Source organism: Monodelphis domestica, chromosome 5 (genome assembly GCF_027887165.1).
Source record: "Monodelphis domestica isolate mMonDom1 chromosome 5, mMonDom1.pri, whole genome shotgun sequence".
NCBI lineage: Eukaryota > Metazoa > Chordata > Mammalia > Didelphimorphia > Didelphidae > Monodelphis > Monodelphis domestica.
In genome coordinates this window covers 168,402,528-168,428,585 of record NC_077231.1, presented here as the reverse complement: position 1 = coordinate 168,428,585, position 26,058 = coordinate 168,402,528, and the positions used below count along the sequence as shown (strand labels likewise).

General features: G+C 36.5%; 1 long non-coding RNA gene across 1 annotated transcript in view; it reads left to right on the top strand.

Annotated features, from left to right (window-relative positions):
• The window catches only part of LOC130454764 (uncharacterized), a 54,299-nt gene extending 28,755 nt beyond the window's left edge, over positions 1-25,544 (top strand). The window contains exon 2 of the long non-coding RNA XR_008912585.1: positions 46-25,544. This is a non-coding gene — a long non-coding RNA (uncharacterized LOC130454764). The remainder of the gene's footprint in view (positions 1-45) is intronic.
• Positions 25,545-26,058: the final 514 nt, after the last annotated feature.

Genomic DNA, 26,058 nt, shown 5'->3' with positions numbered 1-26,058 from the left:
TATTCCTTACAGAGTTTCAAATCTTTATTTCATCTATTTTCATAGGTTTTCATCGTCCATGGAATGCATTCACTCTTAACCTATCACAAGCTCTTGGAATCCTCTAATTTCTGTAAAAGCTCAACTCAAGCACCAACTCCCATGTAAATGACTTCTGTTGATTTCCTCCCTCTTGCCTTAAGTGACTTTGAATGTACTTTTATGTTTATAAATTTACCTCTATATATATATATAAAGTCCTTTAAATTACAGATTTTTTGCTTTTTTTTTTTTAATCTTATTTTCCCAATGTCTAGCACAAAGTAGACATAGTGCATGCTGAATTTTTTGGATTGGATTGATGAACAAAGCCAAGAAACCCAGAGAATTTGATAAATATCACAGCACAACAACAAAAAATCACAGCCCACATTTTGAGGTCCAGCACAGTCAGCTTTTCCTTTTTAAATTGTGGTGCTTACCTCATTATTGGGGGAGGGAGGAACCCTCATTTCTCCCCCGCCCCCTTTCCATTTTTAGTCTAGTATCAGAAAGTAGAATACAGTTATGATTTAGGGATAATTTTTAACCCATAAATCTAGTGTTTCATTTACATTCTAGGTTTATTGTCATGGTGATTACTATGATATTTTGATGATGGCCAATATACAACAATCCACATGATTTGATTTACCCATTAAATAAGAAGGTCCAACACTCTTATAAACAATAGAGTACCCCAAATAGTAGGCTGATGTGATGTTGAAAATTAAGTTTATCAAAGTCTAATAGCCAAGATATATTGAGAGTTGACATTAATATCTAATCTACAGTGCCATTCCTCAATTGATAAGTGGCCAAGTTATTTCTAAAAGAATTGCAAATTAATGACTATGAAAGAATGCCCCCTTCACTCAAAAGAGAAATGCAACTTAACATTGATTTTACTTAACTACGCAAAAAATTTTAGTCCATCTTGATTAAATAGGAAGATGAGCACACTTTGTACACTATTGATAAAACTGGGAACCTAGTCCAAATTCCAAGTGTCATTTTGTATTATTATTGTATATTGTAAGGAAAATGTTTAAACTTTTTCAAATTTCTGGATTCATTGATGTCCCCATTAGTGGTATATGTTTCAAGGAGGTCAAAGGCAAATTTCTAAATATGTACCAAAATATTCATAGCACACACTGAACAAAGAACTGAAACAAAGTATATGTCCATCAATTAATGAATGGCTGAAAAAATGGCATATAAAAGTAATGGAATATTGTGGCCTAATAAATCAGGGAAAAGTGGGAATGTATTTGTAAACTGATATAAAGTAGAAAACAAGAGGCAAAATATTAGTATAAATGACAAAGTATGTAAATGAAAATATCCGTGAAAGAAAGTTGAATGGATTATTGAAAAACCATTATAAACATTGGATAACAAAACTATTTACTGAAGAGAAGTGGTAAGGCAAAATGTAAATGTTGTGTACAGTGTATTTGCTATATTTTGTTGAAGGAATGGGATTCCATTTGGCCTGCTGGAGAAGCAGGGAAGATTGTGCTAGCAGATCGCAAGCTCTGACAGGTCCTACCAAACTAGAAAGGCTTTACACAAAGGCCCATTGAGTATATCTGTTGTTAGAGGACCAATCTTAGCAGCTAAATTTACATAGGATCCTCACTAGGTTGGTAATTGTGATAATTTGAGTCCTAGCAATTCTTTGAATACCAAGGAACAGTATTGGTGTTAGAATTAATGGGGACTTATTTCAGTGGAGTTAATTTTCTTACACAGAGCTAAAGCTAACAGATTAAATTGAAAAATCAGGATCAAGAATCAGAACAAATTTAAAAAGCACTCTGCTCATCTATGTACATATACTACATGACATTTCTTTACATAATTGAAATTAAGGAACTCTGGATATTTTTCTATCAACATCAACAAGGAAACCAGAATGATTGTTTCTTCCCATGTTATATATTTGAAGCTTAAAAAAAAAAAAGAAAGAAACAAGATCTATTCCTAAGGTTTTTAAATGGATAGCTCACTATGTGAACATAGATAACTATAAGAATACTAGAGAACCATTTCACTGTATGAAAGGCATAAAATCTTTCCCTACTCAAAATAACACTGTCAATAGCTTTTCAAGGGATTATTCTGAAAAGCTGTTTTATCAATGCCATCTGCTGGAAGATTTGCTTGTCTATACTAAGCCTAACTGGAGCATGCTATTTCCTGCATGAGAAGAGTAAGGTATGGGACAAAATTATAAGCACAACTTTTACTATCCCCTTTAGCATTTAAATCTTTAAGAAAATGAAGACACTAAATCTTAAAAGAAAATTCCATTATTTGGGCCATTTAACATTACATGAATTTTCTTTGGAGAAATTATTTCTATTTCCAGTTGTCCAAGAAACAGCATGAAAAATTCAGTCTGTCCATACTCCTGAATTATTGCTACCCCTTCAATCTCCAGTATAGTATATTTAAGCTATTTTGTTGCTTTGAGTTGTTTCAATAAGGCATAAACAAGGGAACAAAAAGGAGATAAGTGGAACATAGTCCATTTTAATATTCATAATTAAGATGAGGCTAGGAGTTATGAAATTTTAGGTTCTTCAATTATCTTTAAAGATCTATCTGTATGCGTTATTGTACCTGGGCTTAGCCCAGAATTATGCTTGAATTGGCCTGGCCCTTTGCTAATCACTACTATGACAAGTGACTCCTTGATAAAGAACCCCTCAGGGAAAATGGGGTGGGGTACAGTATGAGTATAGCCTTTGCCAGCCTTAGTACTGATTATAAAGAACACTTAAACTCCCTAGCACAGGGTGGGTGAGACTGGGTGAGACCTCCTCTAAGTGGAGGAACAGCTAAATTAGAAACTATGTTCTTCTGATGCTGTCTGTACTGTCCAAACATTTTTAAAATTACCTGGCTATTACCAGAATGGTCCTTTTGGCCATGTTCCTTTTTCAACAAAAGGTGGACTTCAGAAATTTCAAAAAGTTTGGATTTTTCTAGTGATGGTCAGCCTCCCACGGAGAGCTTCTTTGATCTAATTATCTTAAAGCTCATGGCTGCCAAAAGAACCTGGAATTAACTAGAGAACCAATTCTAAGCAAGTCTTTACTTGCACGTTTATGATGACTATTTTGTTATTTCCACTCTATTCCCTTACATGATGGAAATTCCTCTCAGGGATTTTAAATGTTGTTAGTATAGCAGCAATGATTACATCCCTGAGCTATAATTGAATGACCTGCTCAGTTAACTCCTGGACCAGCTGCATTTAGTGTGAAAATGTAGACATTATAGATTAGAACTTGGAGAGGAGTGATGGAAGCAAATGTTAGAAATAAAAGCATGGATGTGAGATTAAGGTAGAGAAATAACTATTATTTCAAGCAATGGGATCAGAAATCATCAACACACTTATCAGTATGACTCACAATTTGGAACCTTAATCCCTAACAGGACAAGAACTTCATTTTTGTCTTTGTATCCACAGTGCCTTTCCTTTAGTAGCCACTCAAAGTTAGATACAAAGAAGGGAAATATTTTACATGATTTAAAAGTAAAAATATGGAGGAATTAAAGTTAGTTATATTAATAAGAGGCATCATAGTAATTATATTGGATAGGATGCCACTCGTAGAGTGAAAAAGACCAGGTTCAAACTCTTCCTCAGATTCCTAGCTTAATTTCTTTGTGCTTTAGACATCTCCCTGAAAGTTATTAATCTGACAAAATCAAAATTAGTTTCTTCATACTTATTTTTTAAAATATCTCCAGAAATGAGATTACAGAATTTGTTCTTAGTTGGGAACAGAGTGGATATTTTCATGAATTGCTCCATTCACTATGATTTGGGATCAGATATTGGGGCCTTCACTAAAAAAATCAATCTTTTTGAAGTTTAGTATGATGGGCTTAATAACATCAAAATACTCATCTAATAAGAAAATATTAATTTAGTCTTGAAAGGAATCCTTAGACATCATCTAATGCCTTCCTTTTTACAGATGAAGAAACTAAGCCTCAAGTTGAAAGACTTTTTCAAGGTTAAATAAGCAGGGAACAGCAGGCTTGAGATTTATTGAAGGATATTTTTCTTTGCCTACCAATTCTAAATCCAAATCTCAGAAACCTATTTCATATCTATTCTTGAACCTAAAGAATCAGATTGAATGCCTAAAATGTACACAAGTATGATCTAGAACTAAGATGGGATGGAGCTTTGATATGTATAGGTCTATACTAGAGCAAAAATTCTCCAAAACTTAGTTTTATGTGTGGTTTTCCATTTAACCCTGCTTCTGAGTCCAATGTTGGTTTCCCCCCTTTAATGCAAAGCAAGTTTTAATATTTTGGATACAGCTGATTTGCTGTTTCACTGAGCAATGAAAGAAACACAATTATCTCCGGAGCTGTCTAATCTTGGTAGTGATTGCTTTTTGACAGTTTTTTCCTATTTTGTGATTTCTGGTTCTACCACGCCCTCCCCAAGCAATTTGATATAGGTTATACCAGTGCTTTCAAGAGATATGTATATATATATTTCTGCATTTCCTATGTTAATACATTATGCTTCAAAGTTTTCTAGTTTTATAGAATAAAAGATTTAGAGCTGAAATGTAGAGCTTTTTGTATTTTCCATGAAATATCCTTGAGTTTGTAATCATTCTGACCATTAGCAGTATTAGTATTCCCCAAGTCTGTCCTAGGTTCTCTACATTCTCTACTTTGGTGATCTCATATCTTTCTGTTTTCTGTCCTCTACCTATGAATCCGAAGTCTACCTATCTTATCTATGTATCTATACCCATGTGTGTGCATATATCTATACGTTATATCTATACATTAGTGAACTCTTTTTTTTTTTTTAAGCTCAAGTTCCTATTTCCCGCTATTGGACATCTTGTAAATGTCTCCCTGGAACCTTAAACACAACATGTCCCAAACAGACCTCAATTTTATTATCCCTTAGGCTTCATCCCTCCCACCCCCCCTTTTTTTAAACCCTTACCTTCCATCTTGGAATCAATGCTGTGTTGTGTATTGGCTCCAAGGCAGAAGAGTGGTATGGGCTAGGGCAATGGGGGTCAAATGACTTGCCCAGGGTCACACAGCTGAGAAGTGTTTGAGGCCAGATTTGAACCTAGGAACTAGGGTTTCTAGGCCTGGCTCTCAATCCACTGAGCTACCTTTTTCTTTTGATGAACATCCTTCAATTCAACCAGGCTTAAAAGTTTACTATACTTCTTTCTCGGACAATTTGAATGATCTTAAAATTTCTCACATCCTCCTCTAAATTTCCACCATTTCAGGCCTCAAAATCTCACTTTGACAACTGTAATACATTTTAACTACTTCTCATCAAATATCTTCTAATTCATCCTTAACACTGTTGCCAAAATAAGCTTCCCAGTGCAAGGGATTGATTGATTCACATTCCTACTCTGAAACTTTGTTGCTTATTATTGTGTATAGAATAAGAGTTTTTGTTGTTGTTTTTAATTGGCCTTCACGAGGCAATTTGGGAGGGTTCTTAGGAGACCTGGGCAAAGACAGGTTCAACTGAGTAGGACTAAGCAAATTGCTTAGGATTGGTTTTTGAGTTTCTTAATAAACATTTTTCAAATCAAATTGTGTGTTTCTTTTTACATCCCAGCTTTGAGAATTAAAGGGGGATCACTCACCCATTTTGAATTTATCTTGGTGTAGGGTGTGAGGTGTTGATCTATTCCTAGTCTCTCCCACACTGTCTTCCAATTAACTGCCTAGATTTGTACAAAAGGAACATAGGTGTCCCAGATTGCCTTCAGACTATTAGAAGCAATCCTCATTTCTCACTTTTAAATATTTTTTTTTGAGTCCAGAAGCCTCTCTTAAGCTTCCCTTTACTTAGGTTGAAACATATTGCCCTTTGTAACAGACTAAAAGTAGCGATTTATTTAGTTTCTGAAGTGTTACTTCTGAGTTGGCACTCTCTAGGCCTGGAGGAGCTGTGAAGGGCGTTGACTGAAGCAGTTTCCTGTGTCACGAAGGAGGACTAAGCTCAGTGGATGGGAGAGGCCAAAATGGAGAGTTGGGGGAGGGGAATATTTGCAAGTCTATTGAGAACTGAGTAAAAAGGCTAGTGAAGCCTAGGCTCTCCAACTTCCTGACAAAGCAACTCAGCCCCCAAATTCTGCTTGGTAGAATTTCTGCCTGCTTTTTACTTTCTTCTTGGAATTTTCTGACTGAAAAGGCCAGCAAAAGCAGGAAGCAAAGTGGTCATTAGGAGAACAATGTTTATAAGGGAGCTTTGCTTTCCCTCCCAACCTCCCCTCCCCCAAACAAGCAGAAAGCTCAGGGGATCAGACTTTGCCAACAATAAACTAATCCCTCCCTGTTGGGGGGGGGGGGGAGTGAAGAAGGGAGGAGACTAGTTCCCTAGAGGGAAAGTAGACCCTGAGATAAAAAATATCTTGGCTATCCTTGTGATTTGGCCCCAGACTGGCTAGAATTTGGCTGGATTGCTAAAGTTGCCTGGGGTGAGTGAGTCATCTGCAGCTGTAATGGAAGAGGAACCCTCTAAAACTCCCCTGAGAGGGAATGAGACCCAATCAGAATTCTCTGAGACTGCAGAGAAGGGGGGGGGGGGGGCATTCAGTTCTGTTCAGATTTTCCATATTTCCTAGAGGTCCAGATTCTCAATGTACAGTTGCTTTTTTCCCCTCTACCCCTCTTCCCTTTCTCAACCAGTCCTGGTCTTCTCACCTTTCATGAAGAAGAGCTTTTAAAAGCAATATTGTATTTTTTCCAACACTTCCACTGATGCTCATTAATATTTCCATTGAAACTATCGCCAGGAAATGCCTGTAAAGTGGCCAATGTGATCATTACCCTACAGGAAACCAATTTTCTTAAGGTAGAAGACCAAACTTTAAATATTTTGTAAGATCACCTTAATCTAGAAATCATTTTAATGCTTCTCTTAAGGGCCCATTAAGTTTTGGGGATGTGGAAATTGACCCAAATCTCTCATCTAGCTTTTGCCATGGAGATGTGGAAAGGGCATTCCACTGGGTATCTAAAGGCTGTCTCATCATACTGAAAATCTCTACTTTTACTATATATCATTTTTCTCTAAGCTAATATTAGAAAATAGCATTCCATTTTACTATGTTATGACTTACCTGTCATTTCAACTTAATAAGAATTAGCCTCTAAATTCACTCCATTGTTGCAGCTTGGCCAAATAGCATCATCAGAAAAGCTTGTTGAAGTTACATTGCTTTGAGAAGCTGTATGGCATGTCACTTGCCTTCAAGAAAACTTGGATTCAAGGTCAGCTAACATTGGATGACTGTAAATTAGTTACTTAATTTTTAAGCATGCCAGCAACTCTCCAAGACTAAAACTGTTAACTGATTATGAATCATTTATAGGAATTTCTACACTGATGAAATCACAAGTCTCTACCTAAAGAAAAGTATTTCTGAAATCATTGTTTGGATTTTTTTCCTCAAAAGTTGAGGGACCCGGAGATTTTTGTTTTCAGCTGAACTTTCAACCTTTCTAGCCTCTAGCACAGCTAATGTGCTGAAGTCACATTAGCTGTGTCATGGAAGATTTATATGAAAATGAAAGAATTGCACATAGCTACGCTTATGGATGAAGTATCCACATTGATGGAAAATGTGGTATCACAATATCAGCCTGTGGTGTTTTTGTTTTTTAGAGAATTCATTAGGGGGAGTTAGATGGAACTAAGTGCATAAAAGCAACATTAAACCTTTAGAGAGAGAACAAATCCCTGAGTTTATGATTCATTCCCTGATTCCTCAGGTCCTGGGGACATGGGAAGTCAAAGTAATAAAAGTTAGCATTTCTATATCACTTTCAGGTTTGCAAAGTATGTTTCATTTTATTCTCTCAGTAGCTCTGGGAGATAGATGCTATTATGAAATTGAGGCTAAGAAATTAAATTGACTCTTGGGGTCATATAGCTGTTGAGTGTCAGACAAAATTTGAACATAATGCTTCCTGAGCAGTAATACAGAGCATTTCCAAGTTGAGCTATGGAACTGGGACTTATATCACTTAATTGGGTGGGGGTGGGGTACAGGAGGACCACTTAACATGAGGAAATCTAGGAGAAAGATCCATTTTCTATTTACTGTGTTTGACCATTAAAACTTGGAGCAGAATTCAGCTTAAAAAGGTCAAACCCATTGGTTTCAGGAGAGGTATCATGAGCTACCCTTTGAATAAAAGAATAAGAAAATAGGAATAAACAGATGCCTGGTGATTTTTAAAACTTTGATTCCAGGGGCAGCTGGGTGGCTCAGTGGATTGAGAGTCAGGCCCAGAGATGGGAGGCCCTAGGTTCAAATCTGGCCTCAGACACTTCCCAGCTGTGTGACCCCCATTGCCTAGCCCTTACCACTCTTCTGCCTTGGAGCCAATACACAGTATTGACTCCAAGACGGAAGGTAAGGGTTTAAAAAAAACTTTGATTCCACAAAAATCATTGGGAATATAGATGCTATTGGACATTAAAAACGTCAACACTGGGTACTAGAAGACTTGTTTTGATACCAGTACAGTTTTAAAGTATCTAGTATACAATGAATAACAGTGTTTTCAGTGAAAACCTGGCATTTAGTGCCCTCTAGTGTAGCAATTTTAAGTGACATCCACCTCTATAATAGAGAATAGTTGGGATGTTAGTTGAAGGACAAAATGTCTTAGTCTTATGATATATTTGAAGATACTCTTTCTCTGCACCTGAGTTTTTTGTTTTGTGTAAATATAGTAAGCATTCATATTCCCCAAAAGTCAAATGCCTTTGATGGAACAAGTTTTGTATTTCTCAAAACTGACTGTTTCTAACTTGAGGATCAAAAATATAATTTACCTAAAGTATTTTGCAAACCCTAAGAAGAAATCTATAACTAGAAGGTGATGATAAATGAATACCCAATTCTATACACATATAACATTTTTACACACATACAGATAATGCTAGGGTTTGGGAACCATTATAGATTTTAGTTTTATAAAATGCTTACCTCAAAATCATTTTCTGAAGTAAGTGTAAATATCTCCATTTTAAATATGAGAACACAAAGCATTTGCTATCTTTTAAATACTTGAAAAATTAGAGAACGTTAAATATAACGTTAGAAAAATTTGAGGCAATAAGATGACCCTGATCTTTAGAGATCACCCTGCCCAATCTAGTCATTTCTGCAGTTGAAAAGTCCCCTTTATCTTCCTAAGGGTCAGGAATACTGGTATACAGTAGCAATTAAAGGCATTTTAAGACTACTATGACGAGGATAGCTGACCCTACCATTTTATACCAAATTAACAAAATAATGCTGGGCCTTTGATGGAATGAGCAAGCAATTTTATTGCTTAGGCATTCCTTTTTTTTTTAAACAAAGTCCTTTATTTACTAGTTGCATTAGCCATGGTAGGCTATTAAAGAAGGTAAAAAATACTTCCCAGATCTTTATATCCCTCACAGTACCCTTGTATTACTGGTTATTTGGTGTTGAGTTACTATTTGCTCTTATGATTTCAACACTGCCATATATGGCCATGTGACCACAGAAGGGAACTTAAAAAATCAACCTAGTAAATGTGTTATATGTTTCTGAAGAATGATTCAGTTAGGCCTGAATTATAAAGAATTGCTAGGATATGTGTTTTTATTCGTGTGATAGCTGGATCATCATTCTATCTTTCTTTATATGGATGGTAGACTGCTGGATTTGGATTACTAAAAATAATTCCCTCAAAGACTTATTCAAATCGACACTGCACATTTCCATTGACTGGCATCAATTACTACATTTTATATATAATTATAACATCAAATAATACAAATTCAAATACACATGACCATTTTAGGAGATTCATTATATTAATCTGGGCTGGGCTATTTAATATTCCCTTTCTCCTTTTTACTCTCAGTCAGTAATCTTTACCTCCCAGGAGGTAGTAGAAAAAAACAATTACTCTGAAAACAGAGGACTTAGGTTCAAATTCTGTTTCTGGTATTTACTACCTGTGTGACTGATCAATTCACATCACTTCTTCCAGGTTTCAATTTCTAGATATAAAAAAGGAGTTCAACTAGATGGCCTCCCTGGTCTCTCAGTTTTGTGATTAAGACCTCTGGATGACTCCCAAATCTGTATATCCAGCCCTTGTCCCCTGGCTTCCATTTTGTATCATCAGCTACCCACTAAGTGAGTGTCTCATTGGCACCTTAAAATCAACTATTCCAAAACATTTCATTGTCTTTCTCTGACCTCCTCAAAACATGGGCTATTACAAAAGCCCCCTAATTGCTCTCCATTCTCCACAGTTATAAAATTGATTTTCTTGGAAAAAAAAAACAACCAACCAAATCTGATGTCACTTTTCTATTCAGGAAGCCTCAGTAGTTCTTATTGCTTCTGGGATAAAATGCAAATTCTTCTATTTGGCATTTAAAACCATATACAATCTTGCTCCCACTTAACTTCCCCAAGATTTTTACTCTTGCACATTTGACATCCCAGCAAAACTGATCTGTTGGCTGTGTCCTATACCTAACATTCCCTCTTCTCACCTTTGCACAAGCCATTTGTTCTGACTGGAATACTATACCTCTTAATCATCTTGTAGAATTCCTAACTAATTTTAAGACAGGTTAGGTGCCCCTTGCTACATAAACTATGCCTCTCCTTATCTCCCTAGTTGCTAGTGTCCTCCCTATTCTCACTAGAAATTACTCCGTATATGTTTTTTATTTATTTTCTGTGTATATAGATCCACATCTCCGGCAATAGAATTCAAGTTCATTGAAGGCAGAGTATTGTTGACAACCCTAATGCAAGGAATAGTGGATTGGATTATTTCAGATTTCACAATCAAAAAATGAAATACCTTTTAGATACTAAATTTAGTTCTGGTCATTTATCACATTTCATCGCAAATTACAAAAATAGTACTTGACATGTAGGCGTTTAATAAAAAATTTGTTGAAATTAGTAAACAGATACCAAAGCCCAGCCAAAGATGCCTCTTACTCCTCATCAGCATCTCTAAAACTAGGCTAGTGAAATGCAAGCTCCAGCAAGTCCTGCCAAACAGGCTTTGAGTACCAGCTCAGTGATTGTCACCCCAGGATTTATTTAACTATATTTGGAAAGGTTAGTACTAAAATAATGAGCACAGTGTGAGGTTTCAGATCACCACAATTCACAAAACCATCCAATTTTGTTCAACAAACATTTTAACATCTACTTTAGACAGGCAAAGGTTGTGATTTATCATTAGAGGATAGGCCTATCAAGACAAAGACAATAAGTGATAAAAATGAAAATTTTTCAATGACTGCAGTTGAATCATAGTGATCATAAACTGTAAGGTTGACGAGTCCCAGGACCACTTACTATCCTATACATTTTCAATGCTGCCTATTATCAAATGTGCATTAAGCAAAAACATCAGCTTGACCCCATCCAAATGTTAGATTTCTTTCCAAATGATGCACTAACAGTAAAAATAACACTCTTTGACATAGCTATGCCTTTCTCACCCCACCTGCCAACACCCCTACCCCTAATACCCCATATTCAATGTTCAACCCCAGGAAGAAGAGGGAATCAGTCTTCACAATAATACTGGTCTTGACTCTCATTGGATTCAGTTCAGTATTGTTTCTTTTTTTGCCCTCTGTTAAACCTCTTGCAAAATTGCTTTGCATAGATGGGCAAGGGGGCAATGAAGGTAGTTGCCAGCTAAAGGAGCAATCTAAAACTATACAGCTACTGACAATTTGCTTTCAGTGGCTTTGCCTCCATTAAGATTTCCTGGGCCAGTCTCATTTGTCTAATAAATGGATGAGAATAGATGACCTCTGGGTCCAAATGTCCAGCCACGTCACCAACTGGTGAAAACCAAGCTGTTTTCTAATAGAAGACTTCAGCGTCTCTTATTTATTCTGGAATTGGAGATCTGGCTGTATGTGCAAGTATATAAAAAGTGATAGTCACAAAGGAGAATTCATGTAGCATGACCATTCCCATGCTCTCACAAGCCAACAAATTCACTCTGCTAGTAAAGAAATAAAACCAAAGCCACTACCCATCTTGGCATACAAGCTCACTCAACCTTTCCAATAACCCCTTCTTTTCTAACACATGTGGCCATTTATGCCAAGTATGTGGTCTCTTATGAATTGTTTTTCTCTTTGAATTGTACTTTCTTCCTTCTCTCCCCTTCCCCCCAAGTGAGTTTTGTACTCTAGCTCCCTTCTGCTTTACACCTTAACTTCATTACAGGAGCCTGTTCAATTCCTGGTCCTATGTGAATAGAAGATAAGGGCATCATTTATCAATCTGGCTCTAAATTATACAATAAAAGCAAAAGAAATTAGAGGGGTGGGTGGAAAAGGCAGAAGCTTTAAAACAAATCACTTTCTTTAGGTTTCCCATGCATTAATTTCTCTAGTATTGCTGTTTAGAAAGGACAAGGGACCAGAAGCATAGCAGCTTTTCTGTAATATTCTGAGAAAACATGTCTAAACCAGCATTTATAATATGTTAGTGTATGCTCCCTGAACAAACATTTCTTTCATTTAAAGACACTAGTTAGTATCTGGGTGTCTTTGTTCATTGGTAAAACAGGCTTAGTAGAAAGAAAAAAAATTATTCTCATTCTTATACAGTTAAGAAAGATTACAGAGTATGTTTGGGTATATAAGCTTTAAGAAGTTAGGCATATGGGGGCAGCTGGGGTAGCTCAGTGGATTGAGAGCCAGGCCTAGAGACTGGAGGTCCTAGGTTCAAATGTGACCTCAGACACTTCCCAGCTGTGTGACCCTGGGCAAGTCACTTGACCACCATTGCCTACCTCTTACCACTCTTCTGCCTTGGACCCAATACACAGTATTGATTCCAAGATGGAAGGTCAGGGTTTAAAAAAAAAAAAGTTAGGCATATGATAGCAAAACCTAGAAACCAGGGGATTAGGTAACTCAAAGAAATGGTGGTGATTTAATATGATGGAATATTATAGTATTGTAAGCATCAAAAGGTATGAGGGATTCAAATAAATGGAAGATTTGGATGAACTTTTAGAGTGTGAAAGAAACAGAACCAGGAAAATCACATACCCAATAACTACTGTAATGTAAATAAAAACAAAAAGAAGCAACTGAATTTAGGAATAAACATAACAAATGTCTACATGTGTTAAATGGAGCAGCTACTGGTTGATTTTCCTTGACTTTTTCCTTGATGAGCCTGTGTGAGAAAAATTAATTAGGAAGCAGGGAATTGTGGTTTGAGTTGGACTCCAAGGAGACCTGGATTCAGGTGTTACCTGTGGTTATGTGCCCTTGAGCATATCATTTAATCTATCAATGCCCCTTAGGAAATCCTGTAAAACAACAAATTGCAATTGGGGTGCAGATCTGTATGATAAGATGTCTTCCTTGGGAAGTACTATATCAAGGAAATCTGGTCCTGTGCAGGGAACAATGGAATGGATGGATCGCAACTTTGTATGGGACTTTTAGGAAAAGAAAACATGCAAAAGAGTGGGATGATTTCAGGAAAAGCTGGAAAGACATAAATTGATGCAGAGCAAAATAAGCAGAACCAGAACAACCTACAGAATAAAAACAATATCGTTGGGTGATCAACTATGAAAGACTTAGATTTCAGCAATATGATGATGGAGAACAGTTCTGAAGGACTTATGACAAAGAATACTAATTATTGCCAGAGAAAGAACTTGAGTTAGCTACATATCAAAGCATACTATTTTTCACATTAGTTTATGTTTTTATTTAAGGGTTTTAGTGTTTTGAGTATTCTCTTACAATAGTGACCAATATGAAAGTATGTATTGTGTGGTAATACATGTATAACCCAGAAAAAATTGCTTACTGTCTCTGGGGGGAGGGAGGGAGACAATTTGGATCTTATAATTTTGGGAAACCCATGTTGTTATTACATTAATTGAGAAAATAAAATATCTTTGAATAAAGAAATTATTTTTTTAAACCAATGCTATATAAAGCTAGTTCTAGTGGTTTCTAACAAACATTCCAGCCAAATAACAAAGCTGCCTCTCAGTCCTCCTTGATGGGCATGTATAGCATCAGTTTAAGTTTTTTGTTTTTTTTCCCCCTGGCTCTTAACTCCTCAGTGTTCTTTATTCATGTTTTCCTTGGGGCTAGTGGAAAGCATGTGAATGTTTTGATTTAAAACGTTGAGAGTGCCATTTCCAACTACTTTGCAAGTGGAAAGTAAGACTAAGCAGAGCTAATGATATTACAGCTATGTACAGATCATCTACAGTATCAACAAGAAATTGAAAAACTTGTTTCCTATGAGTCATGTGGTGAATGGGTTTTAAATTGATAATCTTGTACTAATTCTTCCCCAAAAAGAAATTTTTGTCAAGATATAACCTATGTTTTTTTCATAATCACAATGAATATTCATAGAAAACATTTAAATTACCAGTCTAGTCTAGAAAGATTCTAGTCGAAATAATTTGGCACAATAAAACACTTTTTTTCATAGAAATTGAAATAATGTTTTAGATAAGCCTTTGTGCATTTCTTAAAGGAAATTTTTTTGTTATTTTCTCATTCGAGGTATTGGGAGGAAAGTCCACATTTAATTAAAGATTTTATATATATATTCCCCACACACACACAAAGGGAAAGAAGTAGGAGAGAAAAAAAATTGAAATTTAAACTAAACTAGAAAAGGTACCAAGTGAATTTGAGGAAATATTTTGAGGCAACCTGGACAAATAAAACTGACCGAAGGGCTTTTATGGTATTCCAGAGGGGTTTTGATTTTAACAAATTATTCTTTTACAAAGATGAATAATATAAAAATGAGTTTGAGTGATTATGTATAACCCACTGGAATTGCTGTCAACTCTGGGAGGGGTGTTAGGATTAGGGGAGAGTGAAAACATGAATCATATAACCATGGGGAAAAATTTTAAATTTAATTTTAAAAATTTAGAAATAAATAAAAAATTAAAAGGGCATTCCAGAGGGAAGAGAAACGTATTACAATTCCAGTGTTGAATGCCATAGAATAACCTCACTTTATCAAAGTTTTCTGTCATAGAAAGAACTGTTTTCCCAAGTACACAATTTATAAGTTGATCCCCAATAAAATTAAATCCATGACATTGTAGTAATGCGTTTTATAATATCCTGATAGAAATAAATAAATGAAAATTCATTCAAAGGCAATGTTTGTGCCTTGTAGTCATTTCAAGTATCTATACCTTCTTGGAAAAGATAAAAGCTTTCTCTTTCTAGGCAGTTTCTCCACTCCCTTCTATCTGACAACCTGAATTAGTTAACTGAATGGTGACCAGATTTTGATTGCTAGGAAGATACAGCAAACTCTAAAATTCTGGACAGTTCTAGTATTGAACAAGTGGCATCTGCAATAAGAAACAGATTTTTGGCAGATCAAAATAACTGTCTTCTCTGGTTTAATGAAACAACTTTTCTTTCACCCTGGTCCTGCTATCTCACTCCAACCCCTGCTTGTACCACCTTGTTCTTGATGCTTTGGGACAAAGAAAACTGCGGTTTCCTGATGCCAATCAGTAAGTATTAAGCACCTATTATCCAAGCATTGTGCTTGATGCACAAGGAATAAAAGCATTCCCATCTCACATTGAACATGCTTTCTAATGGGAGATACAAGTATAAATGAACATCAACACACACACAGAATTACTAGAGGTGATTTGAGAAGAGAAAGGATGCTAGAAGTTGGAGGAATCAGGAAAGGCTTCATGCAGAAGATGGAACCTGAGCTGCATCTTAGAAGAAGAGAGGGACTGAGGTGGAAGTAAGGGATGCATTCTAGGCATGGGGGACCAGGAGCGAGACTACCACTACCATGCTATGGAGAAGTGAGTCTTGAGAACAGAGAAAGCAGATTTGACTGGTTTTCAAAGAGGTCATAATAATAATATTATTATATAATATAATATATAATATTATATATATAATAATAATAATAATAATATAAATTGGGTGACTTGAGAGAAGAGGTTGGATGCCAAAGATATTGTGAAGAATTGAATATGTGGTGATGAGGAGTGAAGAGACCAAGATAATGCCAAAATTGTGAAGGATGGTGGTGACTGGCAAAAATAGGGAAGTTTAAGATTATAATTTAGGACAAAAATTGAGTTCAGTTTTAGACAAAGTAGTAAGATGTCTCTCTACTCATTCAGTTTGAAATGTCTGAGACAGACAATTAGTGATATAGGACTGGAACCCAAGGGACAAATGGGCTGGATATATAAGTCTTGAAGTTAACTTGAAGTTAACTAAGTCAATTCAACCAATATTTATTAAGTAAAAGAGTGGGTACTACACTAAACAGTAGGAATATTGAAGAAATCCTCTTCCACCTTGCCCTCCACACCCTCAGCAACAAAAACAACAGCGATGACAAAAACCCAACCATACAGAGCTGATGAGATTACCAAAGGGAATTTAGAGGAGAAGGAAAGAGTCCCAGGATAGGATGTGGAGAGCACCCAAAGTTGGGGGATATGATGTGGTTGATAAACCATCAAATAAAGCTAAGGAATATAGGAGAGAATCTCCACACATATACACACTGGGGGAGAGGGTGGTCACAAGCTCCCACCTATATAGTTATCCCGTCTAATAGTCATCCAGAGGACCTAACTTCAATGCAAAGGCATTTATTTGTTGAAATACAATATTTTTAGAGAATAGCAATACAAATTTTCCACTTATAAAACTGGGGCATACTCATTAATATATACTCCACCTTTGGGAAGAGTGAATATACCTTAGGATCATGTGTGCCAGGATGTTCACATGGAGGGGCAACATGCCTCTGATGCTGTGTAGAATTACTGATGTTTTCTGGTATTTCACTGCTGCCCCTCATAATTTTCCTTTGGGTGCATAGTCCCTGCATGATGCTTTAGGCACAGCACCCCCCAGACATGTAACTGAGGAGCTTGTATGCATCAAATCTGGCTTCACCTGAATTCCTTGAGCTTCCCAAGTTGTTTTTCAGTGCCCTTTGGTAAAATATCTCCTAACTTTGGGTGCTTCCCACATTCTACTTTGGGACTCTTCTCTTAATTCTCTCTTTTGGTATCTCATCAGCTTTCTATGGTTTGATTTTTTTTTTTGACAACGTTGTTTCGGGCAGGGGGAGCCTGTGGAAGGGGATTCCTTTGTATCTCTAGTGTCTAGTGTAGCCTAGTCTATTAAATAAGCCACAATGCCAGCAAAAATCTTTCTGGGATGGGGAGTAGGAACAAAAAAAAAAACCTTTACCTGGTTTTTCCACTTTAAGGTGTAGCCAATCTTAATGAGATTTGTTTGTTTGTTTTTTGTTGGGGGGGGTATTGGCCACAGTCTCCACATTCCTTTAGGACTCAAAGCAGAGTCCTCCAAGGAAGTACATTCAGATATAATCTTTTCTTTGAGCTAAATTTCCTGGATTCCAGGTCCTTGTCTCTAATCATCCCAGTTTTAATAAGCATTCCCAATGCCTCCCTATTTTAATCCATATATCCATTTCTCACCTGTGTAGGGTAACAAAAGCTCTGACTTGGAAATTTGAATATTTTTTAAATGATTCAGTATCCTTGAATTTCCCAATTTACAATTACTCTCCCATCCATTTTCCTGCCTGAATGAGTTGAGGGGAAGAATCAAAGCCAAATTCAGGGGGCAAAGTTATTATCTTTTTCTCTACTCTAATGATACTTTGACTTTCATATGATATGCATACTGAAAAGCATTTTCAAAAAAAGGGTTTGTACTCTTTCCTGTTATTCCTTTGTGTAAATCCAGATATTCACTGAATAGATTTAACTCAAAGTGAGCACACACACGTATGTTTCATATATAAAAATACTGTAAATCTCAGTGGATTGAGAGCCAAGTCTAGAGACAGGCGTCCTGAGTTCAAATGTGGCCTCAGATACTTCCTAGCTGTGGCACCCTGGACAAGTTACTTAACCCCTTTTGTCTAGACTTTACCACTTTTCTACCGTGTAACCAATACACAGTATTGATTCTAAAATGGAAGGTAAGGTTTGTTTGTTTTTAATCACTTCTAAAAATTGTCAACAATACATCAACAGTAAAAAATATCCTAAGTTGCGAAATGTTTCCCTTATGCCTAAAGTGGGCATATTTCAGACTCAAAATCCATAGCAACAAGTGATTCTTACCACAACTAAAAGAGGAGAGGATGAGGACAAGAGTGTCAAAAGAACTGGGATGTCTCCCTCTGGTAACAGATGCAAGGCTAAATACTTTGAACCAACAAAGCCTGCTTTGGAGGGTTTCAGATATGCTGTTGGTGGCAGTGAGAATTATTTTTTTGCCCAGAAAAGAGAGAAGTGGAGAGCAGGTGAAATGGAGAACAGGTGAAATCCTGAATTGAAATGGGTAAATCTAGCAAAGGAAAAATAAATGCCTTTGTTTTGAGAAGGAAATTAAATTGGAAACAGGAAAACTACATTTAAAAGGTATATGCCCCACCCTCAAATGGAGACAAGGAAATAGGAAAGTAGTGATTTGTGGAAGTTAGCAAAAATTGATGTCAAAAGGCTGTGTTTCTGATTCCAAGAACAACTTCCTGTCTTATAAGAATTCCTTCTTAGGCATGGAAAGTACTGCGAATAATTTTGCTGATTTGTACCTTATGTTTAGGAAGTATAAAATTCAAGAGAAGGGTGACATGTAAGAATGAAAAAATTCAGAAGAGAACTTGTCAGATAACTTCTTAAAAGCTGGTCCCTTTTTTCATTCCCTTCTCACCCTGCAATAAAGAAAAGAGTAGCAACAGGTAAGTAGATTAACATCCAGGATCAGGTTATCTTAGAGGAACCTGGCAGAAAGATAAGTTTCTTGAGATGTCCACCTTTGATTCCTCACCCTTTTCTTGTCATAGTTTTCTTTAATTAAAAAAAATTATAGAAGGTAGTATTCGAGTGTTGAAGACGAATGGGTCAGAATCCCAGGTGACCCCTTTTGAAGGGATGAATCAAACTTCCTGTGATTGATTCAGTTTGGTGTGTGTTTATTAAGTGCTTATTAAATGCCAGGCACTTTTCTAGGTGCTATGAATACCAAAACAAAAATGAAGCTATGCCTCTAGAAGCTGGCATTCTATTGGGAAAAGAAGCTTCACAGCTGAGTTTTGATGATCTGTCATGGGTTCAGACCATTTGGAACACAGATGTGAAAAATATATTAGAAGTCATCTAGCCCAGTCTCTTCATTTTACAGATAAAGAAACTAAGCCCTGGTGAGTATAAGTGAATGGCCCAGTGTCACATAGCTATTAAATGGCAAAGTGAGCTTTTATTTACAGGTCTCCAACTCTAGGGCAATCCTGTGCCTTAGATGGTATGGCCTTTCCCCCAGGCACTAAAATTGGAAAGGATGGATATGTTTCTGTTCTAGGAGAGTGGTCACCCCCCTCCCAATGAATATGACTTAGATTTGGGGATCCCTAATTAGAAGTCTATTTAGAACCTTATATTTCCTATTTTTTCCTTCTTGCTCCTTGCTTTGTAGATATTTCACTATTAGACCTTCTATTAGAAGGAAAAGGGAGAGGAGGTAGATATTCAGAAGGGCTGTTTCTTTCCCAGCATGCCTCACACATGCCAGTTTCCTTCCTACTATATCACAGCTATTTTGTGATTCAAGAAGTTATCCAACTAGAACTTCTTTCTCCAAACCTGATTTCTTCTTGGAATGATGAATTAGCCATGCTTTTTAGTTAGGCCCTTTTAAGATGCTAAGGAACAGCTGTTGCTTTGAATCACACATTATTGAATAAACCTGTATTAGATTAACAAGAGCTTATAGTACTGCAGTCCTTTACTAAAACTGGCTAGAGTCAACTCCCAAAAGACATCTTGTTCTCCAGCTACTTAGATTTCCTAGACAGAGGAGCAAGATCTTCCCCCCTTTTAATACCACACTTGAATTGTTGTACTTTCACATAATAAACATTTCATCTCCCAAATTACCAGTGATAAGCAGGATGTGTAGGACTTAATTATCTCTCAACATATATATATATATATATATATATAATATTTTTTTAAAAAATTGGCCTTCTCCCTCAGAACAGTTAAACAAGACTAAGTAAGAGTGAGGTTACATCACTGGCACTTTCCTGGGGGGTGGGGCTGGAATTGAAATGAGAAGACCTGAGTTCAAATATTAGCTCTGGTACTTGCCTCCTTTATGACTTTGACAAGCTTAAATTTTCTCATCTGTAAAATAAGGATTGGATTAAGTGGCCTTTGAAGTCTTCCATCATCAGATCTATGACTCAACTTCTTCCCCAACACAGCCCAGAGACCTACATCCAGTACCTTAAGAAAACTGCTCATCTTCTTTTCATTTCCTTTTCTTTTCCAACCCTCCCTTCCCCCCCACCCCCCCACCCCCGTTTGGAATATACTATTGCAAGCAGGCATATATGACAACAGTAAACCTTTTCCATTCAATTAAAATGTTAAATTGCTTGGATTTCTTAAGTGTAGCATACCAGGTATATTAGCATTTTGGAAGTATTACTGATGCATTAATATTGTATCTTATGTGTTCACATGCCAGACTCATGGTCATGTTACTTATTGATTATTGCATTTCTACATCTTCAGTGCAAGGGACAAAAGAATTCCTGAGCAGGACATTATTTGCCACAGGATCCTAGCTCACACCTTGTTAGACCACATTCCTTTCCAAGCATGTTTGACTAACCTCCTCCTCTTTGATTACGTGATTGTCAATTTAATCAATGTTAAAACCTATGCCATGTCACATATTCATTAGTTACCTCCTATGCCACCTTCCTAAACTTTCCAATAAAAGTTCGGGGACATGTGCAAGCTACTCTCTTTCTCTTCAGAAGCATCACCGGAGCTTGCTACAACCCTCATGTTTTAACTTTTTGTCTCTGAGTCTTTATTCCTTTGTGTGTGTGTGTGTGTGTGTGTGTGTGTGTGTGTGTGTGTGTGTGTGTGTGTCTCTCTCTCTCTCTCTCTCTCTCTCTCTCTCTCTCTCTCTCATCTCTCCATCCATTTTCCTTCAGTCTCCATTCTCCTTCTCAGGTAACCACCCACAAGGAAATTAAATAGGAACTGAAGTTCCTATAGTAAGATAAAGCATTATATACATATATGTGTACGTATGCAAGTGTGTGTGTGTGTAAACATTTGTCTTCCATCTTAGAATCAATCCTGCATATTGGTTCCAAGGCATAAGAATGGCAGGGACTAGGCAGTGGGGGTTCAGTGACTTGCCCAGGATCACACAGCTAGGAAGATTCAGAAGCCAGCATTGAACTCAGGCTATCTGTTATGAATGTTTCTGTAGCTTGATTGATTTGGGCTCTCTTTCCATGTATGTAGAGGTTGGAAACATTTGAAGACTTCTTTTTCATCAAGGAAAATCCATGAACTGACAATCTATGATTATTTCTCAAATTAAAAAAAATCCCTTCATTAGGTTACTTTCTGGAAGCATACTGCAAATTTTTGCACTTAACTATGTCATAACAGGCTTTCATGGATGGTATAACATGCAATAACATGAGACTGACAGCCCATCTGAATTCATGTAATGCTGACATAGATTAAAAACACACTTTGAGATTTTTGAATCATTAGCAACAACCATAAAAGGAACCACAACTTAGTCTTTACCATTTTAGCTTATTTGGGGCCATCCTAATGAAATAGCAGTAGTCAACAGAGGAAAAGATGTTACTGAAGCCAAAGCAGCTACAAAGAATGCCCTGTACTTCGTTAGTATGTAATAAGATATAAATCTGCATGTTGTTAGACAGAAATTTACATTCCATTTCCCTATTTATACAAACTTGGACTTGCTCAAGTCTTTCTTCTCCAAAAATAACAAGTCAAATAACATAATATTTGTAAATTAGGCTTTCAAGGAACCTACCAAAAGCACTCTTTGCACATGGCATGATCTCATGCTTAAATTGGAGCATTTCTACTAGAAGGAGAATGGGTGGAGATAAGAGGACTTTTTACAAATAGTCAAGGCACCAGTTTAATCATTAGAAAACTTTCAATTAAGGATGGACCTAGTGCAAAAGTCAATTATAAAATTTTACAGAGAAAATATCTGATTTTAAAAAAGGGTCTCTCCTTTTCTAACTTAGAGTTGCTTTCAAGAGCTCCCACTAGTTCCACTGATTTGTTAAACCATTTGGAACTATTATTTTCACAACTGGGACTGTCTTCCAAGGAGGTCTCCAATGTTGAGAAAAAAGCACATGAAATGTTCATAGCATAATTGTGATGTAAAAAAAAAAAGCTGGAGAGGAAATATTTGTCTAACATTTAGGAAATGGCTAAACAGATTGTATATAAATATAACAAAATATTTACTTGTCATAAAAAATGGAAAATATGAAGAAGTCTAAGAAACATTAGCAATAGAGACTGTGTGGTGCAATGGAAAAGACTTTTCATTTGAAGTCAGAGGTTCTTGGTTGAACTTCCAGCCTTAGTTTAAAACTCAGATTTATCAAACTAGCTACTTGTGTGACTTTGGGCAAGTCACTTAACTTTTATAAAATGAAGGTGTTGGACAAAATGACCTTTAAATCACATCTAGATCTATGATATAGTATCTATAAAGTGGGGGGAGGGGAGACAGGGGCAGAATAATAGACAATAGTTGATAAAAAGTAAAAAAAAATAATTATAGTAATGTAAGAGTTAAAGGATATAGTAATCCTTTGTTAATGATCTATGAAAAAAATTTTGAGGAATGTATTTTGTAAGGGGTGTTTTATGAATATTCACTAGGAATATTTTGTCCAAATAAAATTTGTCAATTAAAAAAAACTCTGAAGAAAATGAAAAAGATATTCTCAATTATTTCATTAGAATGCAGAGAGATCTATTTAGGGAGCAAAGTTGAGAAATAAACAAGTCTCTTAAAATATATAACTGAGTTCAAAAGGCCCTTTCATAGAAGCTTGGCTTACAGGGGAACATACACAAGAAACTTTGTTAAGTAAAATTGGACAGAAGAGACCCAAAGCATGGAAAGATTTATAGAGGCAGAATAGAAATATCTATTCTATGAAAGATAATCTGAGAATGAGGAAACTTATATATGAAGTGGGGGGATGGGAGGACAGAAGAGAGTACCTGAAATGAAAACACTTTTAGTGAAGACTTGGAAGAGTTAGTTATATTTCTCACCATGGTAATGTTTGATAAATAAATGATAAGAGAAAAATGACAGGAAACTTAAAAGATAAACTAATAGGCCACTTGCTTATTATTGTTTATTGACCCATGAAATAAAGGTTGTTTTTAGATTGTTTTTAAGCCTCCATTTTAAGACAAAACAGTTTCACATCTTGCAAGAGTTGGGTAGATTCCACAAAGTCTGCAAGCCAAATTTTTTGGACTTCATTTTTTTTACCCTCTAACCTTTTACCTCAATTTAACTTTGTGTTTTTCAATTCAGCAAACATTAATTTAGTCCCTGCTGTGAATAGAACAAAGTGTTGATGTCTTAGGGAGATAACAAGTTTAGAAAAAAGAGAATACCTATAACCAGGAGCTTACAGTTTAGCAAGATGGGGTTAGGAATTGTTTTAGCCATCTTCTTAATAAGGAGCTTGGGTAGAATACTAATATAGGCGTGGAAGTGTATTATGTGTTTTGTTCATATAAGTTATGTGTCCACATGAGTCTGTTTAGATATGGCGTGCAGGAAGGAAAAAGAGTCTCTTTTCTCCACTATCATCCAAAGGAGAATTTGATTCTTGCCAGGAGGTGAAGCAAGAAGTTAAGTCTAGAAGTTGGCCACTTTCAGAGAATGAGAGTAATGGGCTGATAGTATATCTATCAGCTACCTTAAATATTCTTAGTCATGGGGAAATATTTTTTTAGTTCAGAAGCTGTACTCCTGATTGCTATTCCCTAATGGAGGAGTGCCCCCAAACTATATGTCCAAAGTTTGATTTCCTTCTCACTGTTTGCCAGTTCCACAATGAACAGACATAGGCAAATAGCAGATAAGCCCATTTATCCACATCAATAGCAAAAGCAGGAAGCAGAAGAAGTATAGATATGAGAGCATATACTGTAAAATACAGTGTGAATAAGTTCCCTCATTGGGAGCAAGAAAACTCAGCTCTGCTAACAAAGACAGTCTCAGATCTTGCCTAAGATGCAATTCCTTGAAGTCTATAGTGCAGCAAGCTGGGAGAGAGCACAATAGAGAATTATGACTCTTTTACATATTGGCCTTTTCCTAGAGATCTTTTTTCTAGCTCCAGGGACCTGAAGAGTCTTGGATTGAGCAGCTTCTCTTTCAAAATTGGAAGCCGGAAGACAGGATTTCAGTTTTTCCTCAAGTCCTCACCAATTTCACTTTTCATGCAAGTGCAGAGCATTTAGTATTCTCTACCAATGAGGAGAATCCTTTATAAATGGTCTTTGAGGTTCATGTTACACCAGAATAATTTTTCAAAGACTTTCTTTCCCAATTGAAATTATATTGGTGGTAACTAGGACAATAAAATTGAAACTTGTAGGTTCTGGTATTTTTGTCATTGTTGATCAGTTTTCACACCACAATCGCCTCACTTTTTCATGTTCATACTCATTCTTTTCACCTATCTGTACCCTAGGGTATCATGTCTTTATCTCATTTTAGGATGTGCTTTTTTGGCTAGTATAGTTCCTCATAAAAACTCATACTGAGTTCACTCTATGTTTAATCCATGTTCAATATAGCTAGGTTGGATTGGTTCAAAGATACAGGGCTTTTTTCCATCAGTCACTCTCCAAGGGATGCCCCAGAATTTGGGACATACTTAATATATTAGAGGTCCTTCTTTATCTTACAAATGTTTTATTTCCTCCCCTCCCCAGTTAGGATCACCATGGTTCCTAGTGTTTAGGGACAATGGATCAGTGTATGTGTACTTAAATTGATTCTCCCCAGTAAATAATATAACACTGGATTCATAGATGACCAGAGCCACTAAGGGAATGACAGGAGACAGCATGTTCTAGACAAGTCAAACCATTGCCACCATCTGTTCCATCATCACCCCTCAGATTCCCATGGAATTGACATGGGACACTGAACCCTGAAGCCTTTGTAACAACAGTGCCCCCCCCCCCAGACCACTGACCCCTCTTCCAGGCTAAGCTTCATTGTTGAAGAAAATAATGACTAGAGAAAAGGCTTCCTTTTCTTGCCACCACCAACATCAACTGTTACCATCAGTTAAGACAGAGCCCTAAGAGTGTCAACATCCCTCCACCATACCACCAGTCCTGTTTCCAAGCCTGTCACCTGCAAGTATCATTCATCCCTAGAAGCAGCCCATGAGAATGCGACCTGCCTACTGCTTCTGTGGGGGCTGAAGCCCTTGCCTCCTCAACACCAACTGCTCCTGAAGATCTAAAAAATAAAATTCTTGCCTCCAGAGTCCTTGACACTATCAAATGGTTTAGTCTGTATTAAGAGAAAGCATAATGTTAAGGATTGCTCTGACTTGATCAGACTAGATCTGGAGTGCTATGTTTAATTCTGGGCACCATCAGTAAGCTTTCAGAGGAAGGCAACCAAGATGGTTAAGGATTTCAAATAATGCGAAAATTTGGGAGAAGGGAGGGAAAGGGAAGGGAATTAAGCATTTACTGAAAGTTCCTATTATATCATTTCCCACAACAACCTTGCAAGGTAAGTACTGTTAAACCATTTTATATTTGAGGCAACTGAGGCAAATAGATTAAGTGACTTCCTCAAGGTCACACACCTATAAACATCAAAGGCTAAATTTGAATTCAGGTCTTCCTGACTCTAAACCTGCCACTCCATATACTGTATCACCTAGCTTCCTCCAGAAGAGAACAGATTTTAAATGGTTTAAGAAAACAAATAGAATACTGGGAATTAAAAGTCTAAAATTCTAATGGGGTATCAGA